The sequence below is a fragment of the Onychostoma macrolepis genome, chromosome 01 (assembly GCF_012432095.1).
Source record: "Onychostoma macrolepis isolate SWU-2019 chromosome 01, ASM1243209v1, whole genome shotgun sequence".
In the NCBI taxonomy this organism is placed as follows: Eukaryota; Metazoa; Chordata; class Actinopteri; order Cypriniformes; family Cyprinidae; genus Onychostoma; species Onychostoma macrolepis.
This window is the reverse complement of record NC_081155.1, coordinates 37,384,720-37,393,151: the sequence shown is the minus strand read 5'-3', so window position 1 is coordinate 37,393,151 and position 8,432 is coordinate 37,384,720.

The following is an 8,432-nucleotide window of genomic DNA, read 5'->3' as shown; positions in this document are numbered from 1 at the left end:
GATGGGTAAATATCTTATCCACAAAGCAAGATACCTTATATTTAAACCCAGCTGTAAAGTATTTGCTTCTGATCTAAAATTATCCTCCAATAAAAATGTTCTGAAGACATCACATCAAAAAAAAAAAAAAAAATAAAAAAAATCTCTGAATTTGATGTAAACAACAGGTCTACATAATATGCAAACATATGCAGTTCATATGGGAAATAATGTATTAGATCTAAAGTTACAGCATGAAATCATATTTAAACCTATAATATTTTACATAGATCATTAAAAAATACATAATTTTAATCTCCCAATTCTGACTTTTTTTTTTTTTTAGTTTATATTGCCAAATTCAGCCATTATATCTTGCAATTCTGAGTTTATTTCTCACAATTCTGATTTTTCTTCTCAGAACTGGGAGATATAAACTCGGAATTGCAAGAAAAACAATCCAAATTGTGAGATAACCAAAGAAAATATCTTGACCAGGGGCACATGTGGTTCTCACAAACAAAACTATGTGTACTCCAGAAGGGGAACAAATTATCAAAAATTGTAGGTGGATCCTGTTGCAAAACAAGAAAATCCACATCCAGGAACTGGGAATTTAGAAAGGTAAAAAGCCTTTATTATAAGACAGGGCTACATACTAAAATGACACCAATGAGTATCAGCCCAAAAGGCCTGGATGTGGATTTTCTTGTTTTGCAAAAGGATCTACCTACCAGTTTTTAAAAAGCACCTGTATGAAACATCTGCAAACCTTGCCAAAATGTTTTGTTCGACAATTGTGCAGATTTTCCAGATGTCTACAGCTTTTGTAGCTCACATGAACAGAGGGAATATGACAGAAAGGTGGACTCAGTGAGGAATAGGTACAGTACATTTGATGGTGTGATTAGGAGAGAGACGGCAACTGGACAAGACATGAACAGAAGTAGTCTTTAACACACACACACCCCACCAGACACACAGCTCTTCCAGTCAGACGAGGTCGCAGACAGTCAGACAGCCAAACTTGCCAAAGTCTCTGGGGTTCTGAGGGCTGAAAGTGTGTGAGTGTGTGTGCCGTCCAGCTGTGATCTCTCTGCTCCTTGTCCAGTCAGCCATAGACAGCTGCCCTACTATGCTCAGAATTGTGACAGCCTGTCCAAATAGATAGCGATCCCACACTGTGTGTGTTCTCTCTGTGTGTGTGTGTGTGTGTGTGTGTATGTGTGCGTGACCATGCTCTGAGCTGGATGACCACCGCTGGACTAGCCATCTGACTTATCTATGTCAGGCAATTACGATTTCTTGGTATCTAGAGAGAAACGCTTTAAAAATTGTTTGATTTCAGTCTTGAATTCAGTTGCCCATTTGCAAAGTTTTTTTTTTTAAATCCAAAAATACTATAACGAAACTTAGAAATATTTACACATAAGATAAGAAAAACATGTTTGCAAAATAAGGTAAGAAAAACTAAATAATTAAATTAATTAAAATAATCTGCAATTTGCTAAGTGTTTTTTAAAGCAGAAATATAACAAAACTTGGCTAGATTTGCAACATAGGGTAAATATATATAAAATAATAATAATAATAATAACCTGCAATGCAAAACAACAAAACTTAAAAAGATGTACAAATAAAACAAGAAAAGGTTTGGAAAATAGGGTAAGAAATAAAAAAAACAAAAAAAAAAACAAACAAACAAGAAAAACACATAAAACAAGAAAACTAAAATAAACAAACAAATAATTAAAAATAAAAGTGCTTTTTTTAAAGCTGAAATATAACAAAATTTATGTTATAACAATGTATCAACAATTTGCCAAGTGTTGTAATAAGGCAATAGGTAATAAGGTAAGAAAAATAAATAAATAAATAAGGTAATGAAAAAGTACATTTTAAGTAAATTTATATTGTTTTGATGATGATATATTTCTACTGTCAAAACAAACTGACTTAGGTGTTAGAAACACAGGTTAATTTGTTTTATTGGTGAAAAACATAATTTCTACTAGTGTTTTTGTGGCCAAAAAGGGTGCTCTAATTGACAGCGAGAACTACTTGTGAATGTAGACCACATTTCTGAAAACACTACAATTGTCTAGCCTGCATGATTTCCCCATGGTTCAATTTGACGAGAGAAACCAAGACGAAAAATGAGAGAGAGAAAGAAAGAGAGGAGTTAAAATGAGGGCATGTGGCAGCATCTTTTTAGCATATGTCACATAACAAAATTCCCCCTCTCTCCCTTTTATCTCTGTCTGTCTTTCTTGCCAGATCCACAGTAAATCTAAGCCGGACTCCCACTAAACTACAACCTGTCAAGGTCACAAGAAGCAGTGGCTACATTCACCACGCTTTTCTCATGGGTGTTGTGTTCTTTCATGTGGGATTTCAGTAACTCGCCGAGATAGAGATACGGGCCGTGTGTCGTCTGAACGTTTTAGATTCAGTCACCGTCTTTCCATCGGAGTCGCTCTCATCAGTTTTGACCCAAATGCTGTGCTGTACACTCGAGTAATAAATCAAAGAGCATTCAAAGCCACTTTCGGTCAATTAAAGGTTGACAAATGAACTCATGTCGGTTGAACTCATTTATTAAATAACACTGACAAGACTTCTGTGTTATGGAAGTCACCTTTTTGATATTTACTTTTGTCACTGTCACTATGTTTTTTCCTTCATTCGTACTACATGATCTTATCATACTCTGGATTACTTGAGGACATGTGTGAAATGTGTTTATTTATTGCAGAGGTCTTGAAAAACTGTTCTGCTGTTGGTTATAGCTCTCAGTGCGATTCAGTATAGGCCTGAAGGCAAATATTGTGTGTGTTCTTGACTAGAAATGGCAATTTAATGCACATTCACATCTTTTAGTTCAAGGAACTATTTCTCTTCTCTTTCATATAAATACATGTGTATTTATATAAAAAATGTTGAGCTCATCAAATCGAATGTCATTCTGTAATGTTCTTTCGCTTGAGAAGGCTCATGGGGTTTGTTGGAAGGGATGTAAAGAGCAAGAAAAGAGCAAGATGGAGCATTTTACTGCTGACTCGCATGCTTTTTTATTCTCAAACACATGCTTTATCTGCTCACTGGTAAGGCAAAATTGAACACAGGTCAGGTTTTTGTTTGCCACCAAAGGGTGTGATTCCACCAAATTGTAAAAATCATGACTGATTTCAAACAGGTTTCTCTCTCATCATGTACATTATTTGGTTGAGCCAGTGATCAGGATGCAATGATGCAAAGCAATGTTTGATTGCAGCGTAGAGCCACAGTGTTTACACTTCTCTGTGAAATAAACCAACAATCTGTTTGGATACTCATTATTTTTTTAGGTCATTATTTTTTCCATTTGGCACAGAAATTACTGCAGCTTCAAAAAAACACAGCTCAGATTGGTCATGACTTTTCAAATAATTCCTTAATAAATTTTTTGATTCTCAAGACCCACTGAGATGAAGGTGAATTCTGCTCACTACACTGTGATCTGATAGTTTAATTAAATAATTTGGAATTCTCATGAATTTACATGTGGACCGAGACTCAGAAATGTCAGTATATATTAAAACCAAACCTGAAGAACTAAAATGAATGTCTTTGAAATACAACAAAGTATTCTAATCATGCTTTTGCAGGTCACATCTGCTATCAAAATGTGTCCTTTTTGGACTTCTGCTTCACATTTCCCCCACACTCATTGCATTTTTATCAATTTTGGAGCTTGACAGCATGTTATTTCAGTATTATTTATTTATTATTTCATTTTCATTTTAACTGAAGCTGTAGAAATTTTGTTATAAGCTTCTGTCATTTTTATTTAACATTTTTATTAAGCTTTAATTTATTTTGATTTCATTTGTAGCCATTTTAGTTCTTCAACTTATTTCTGTCAAGACCATTATTGTCAAAGATGATTAACAATTAGCATGCAGTTTTAGTTGGCTGTATAGTTCTGTTCTGGGCAAAAACTTCCTGCCCATCCACGCAGCCTAAGAGCAAGGAGAGCATTGATAACCACCTTTTGGTAAACAGAACCAAATGTAGCAGATATCATTAATGCTCTTAATGACAATTTAATGTAACAACATAATTCAGCATAAAAGAGTCTGATTCAGTGAGGAATATCAGAATGCCAAGTCCTGACTGTGGATGAAAGGAGGAGCTGGGGATGGAGGAGACTAATTAGCTCCTGAGCAAAGCCATAAGCTGCTGAATAACACTGAATGAACCTTATATATAGAAGTATTTATAAGCATTGTATTCCTATAGGTAGACATAAAGTCAGCTGATGCAAGTTTGGACCCTATGATTTAATCCAGTTAGCCAAGGCAACATTTCTAAGTTCCGTTGAGGATTTTTAGGTTTAAGTTTTCCATAATATTTCATTTTATTTCAGTTTCATTTAAATGGCTGAAAATGATTCAATAAAATGATTTAATAGTTTTAGTTCATTATTTCACTGTAAAATGCAACATTAATATTTTGAATTAGTTTTTATTTTTATATTTGCAGTTTTTTAATTGTAATTTTAGTTTAAGGTTTTCATTTAGATTTTTTAATATTTATATTTAGCTTTATTTTTATTTCAGTTTTAGTTATTTTAGTACTTTAACTTACACTTATTTGTTTCAGTTAGTTCTAAGGTTTCCATTACTGAAAATTATATTTAATATATATATTTTTAAATAATAATAAATAAAAAACAATAACAACACTAGTCTTGCCCCTGGTCACCGTTCACTTTAAGATAGAAAACAGCACTGCACCCTTAAAGGTTGAATCTTGAACACGCTCCTAAATAATTGCCTTCGTCGTGACTGAAATTTGGAATATATTCTCTAGTGCTGAAATGTGAAACAGAGGTGAGGAGTATTGGGGGAGACAGATGAACAGAGGGAATATGAGGGAAAGAAAGAGCAGATCCAGAAAGAGGAGAGAGAGAAGCTCTTTTTTAAAACAGTCCATCCATCACATAGCGTATGGAGCGGTGAGAAGGAACAGATTTAACTCAACGAGAGGCGTGACGGTCATACACCCACATTCACACACGCAGAGAAGCCCAACTCACATGCACAGTGAGGAGCAGGACTGTCCACACACACAAACAGATACACACCCTCAGCAGCCCCAGTGGGAGTGGAAGGAGGCCTTGCCAAAGACTGAGACAAGGACACACACCAGCGCCTGCCCTCCACGCGCCGGTCACGGGTGAATTGTGAGTGTGTGTGTGTACGTGTGTCTGGTAGACCTCTGGAGTGTGTTTGCATGGCCCTGAAGGTGTCGGAGCGTGCTGGGCTCACAGCGTGTCGGTTTCCCACCGGGATTGTGGTGAGGGAGCATCCCACTGGGGTTGTGGTGTTTAATAACTTGAGTGGAACGCGAGCCACACACATAAACACAAAACGACACAAACAAGCTACACCCACAACAGAGTTCAAGGGAAACTCTGTAGACCAAATATAGGCCTAGTCTGAGACTCTAAGACTCACATTCACTTACCAAAAACTACTGTATAGTCACGCCATGATTCTTTCATGTATACCTAAATTACTGCTGTATTTATGTATTGTCACAGCATTCCGAGGCATAGTCGGCCAAAAATGAATACTATCGTTATTAAATCAATATTTAAACCTGCTTTCATGCTTCAAAGGAATCAAAAGCACAATAAAAGTAGCTTGTATGACTTAGATCACTTGGAAGTGGATCACTAAACCAGTGAATTGAACAAATCAGTCTGATTTGAATCATTCACACTGTGTTTATGAACAGCATCAAACGATTCACTAAACAATTCATTACTGACTTGGTGAAAGAAGCCTCTTATGACTGCATATATTTGATGAAAAACACAGTAAAACAGTAATATTGTGAAATTTATTACAATTTAAAAGAACTGAAGTATATTTGAATACATTTTAAAATGTAATTTATTCCCGTGATGGCAAAGGTACATTTTCAGCAGTCATTATTCCAGTCAAATGAGCCTTCAGAAAGCATTCTAATGCTGATTTTGTGCTGTTTACATTTATGCATCTGGCAGATGCTTTCATCTAATGCGACTTACATTGCATTCAAGGTACACATTTACATTTTATCAGTACTTCAGTTCTTATCTCACTCCTGTCACAATTCTTCCAGCATCCCACCACCATCCAAAGTCTACTTCTATTTCCATTAACACTGTAATCTTTATTAATTCAGAAGTCCAAAGCGGGAATTTAGGGAGTTTGAGTTAAGTCTTGTGCTTGATTTCTCCATGACAGACAGCAAGAATCATTCAATACTTATTTCATTACTTAGTACTTCACCAGAGGGTCTCAAGCCGAGCTCATTAATAGCAGCAGTCACTACTTTTATCACAGCAAGTTTCAAAATTCAAATGAAAAACCAATTTTATAGACAGTAAATTTGACATGCAGTGTAACAAAATATACTCTTCCCAGCTGGAAATACAAGCTCAAACCAGCATGAAGGTTTAGGTAATGCTAGTTTGGTGCTAATTTAGCTGATGGATGAACTGAGCCATGCTGTTTACTTGCAAAATGTAGCTGGTGAATCTAGCCTTGACTTCTTACCGGTTAAGCTAGTTAAGCAGCACACCAGAACTTAATAACAGACTAGCATCCAAAAAACTGTTTTTCAGCAGGGCCAAACAAGGTCCATTTTCGAATTATGTCAGCTGGCTGAGAGAAATGGTTTCTTATAAAGTGTATGAGAGTGTTTCTCTTTAGGAGGGCTGATGCAGCCTATATTATTCTTGATTTTCCTGTCGAAACATTGTTCTGTGGAGAAAGCTTCACTAGCTATTGATCACAACCTTTTGACCCATTCTCCCCATGCTAACGTTAAACTATATCTCAAAGCTGACACCAGCTGCTACTGAACATAGAAACACACCACAGAACATTCTGGTCAATGTCTAACTATTTATCACATAAAGGAGAGAGTGAATAGAGACTTAGATACATCACACATTTTTAGTTTGTTTCACTACTGTATATTTGGGAGGACTTCTCATAGCCTAAGCCAAGCCTCACTCCTAAACATAACCCTCACTGAAACCTGTGCATAACAGATTTATGTAAATATAAACATGATTTGGCCAATTTAATAAGTCTTTTTTTTTTTTTTAAACTAATTTTACTATTTTCATCAGGTTTCACTATATTGGACGATATTTTGGGCCTCAAAAATACAGTATTAAATATACAATATTCTATGAACTTATTATTTTACCTTCACCAGACCATCAATATTCATATATGAAATCAATTATAAAAAATACAAATCTTTATTTTATATTTTATGAATTTGTGTTTTTTATTACCTTTATTTAAACAGGAAAAAGACTCTCTGTGATACAAAAAAAAAAAAAAAAGGTGAAAAAATGTGTGTTGACAGATTATTCACTGTTTAGTCTTTGCAAACTTAACTACTTACCAGCTAACTGATTATCTCAAATCATTTTCTGATATGGAAATTTTTACTGTTAAAAATAGTGCAAATTACATTTTTCAGTAATGTGGCAAATACATTTTTTTAAAACAAATAAATTTGATAAAATCTTTATTAACATCCAAATTTTGTGTGGATACTATACTAAAAGGCCCCACAAATATATTATTATTATGATTACGATGATGATTATTATTTATTTATTTATTTATTCATTATTATTATTGTTGTAATGATGCTAACAGAAAATGTAAAAAGTACCATAGTGTTATCATGTTTCTTTTTCTTTTATCTATATCTTATATCTTAAATGTAAATGTATTAATTGGTATTAAAAATGTGGTATTAATGGTATTAATTCTGTACTATAGTATATATCAAAGTACCATGGTATTACAACCAAGACAGTGATGCCTCTGGGCCTACTATGATACTTCCTACTGTGCTGTTGTTTGGATATGGGAAATCCAAACAATAACATTTGTATTTTTTTATTGGAGGTCTTGGAAGACCTACAAGCTGTAGTTCAGGACTCGACACGGCACAACTCGACTTCATCTTCAACCTCAGATTTGGCTCAAGTCAGATCCACTCACACACACTCCCACACACACAAAGAGGAAAGTTATATAAAAGACATCACTTTAAAGCACCCAGCCAAAAAACACACGCACAGTACTCTCAAACAGACACAGTGTGAACTGTAATTAGTGCTGTCTCTACTTCACTGCACCTCATCACACGTTCATGCTTTCTCTCTCTCTCATGCACACACACATACATACACAGTAGGATGTGCAATTAGAGGTGTCCTGCTAAGCTCTGTAACCGCACTCCGTTGCTGGCGTGTAACATCACCTCACACAAAGCAATGTCGCTGTCTTTCTCTCTCTGTCTCCTTACTCTACTGCACCTTGCTTCTTTCTCTTATTTGTCTTACACTTCTTGAAACTTCACATTTGTTTGCATGCTTTCTAATTGAG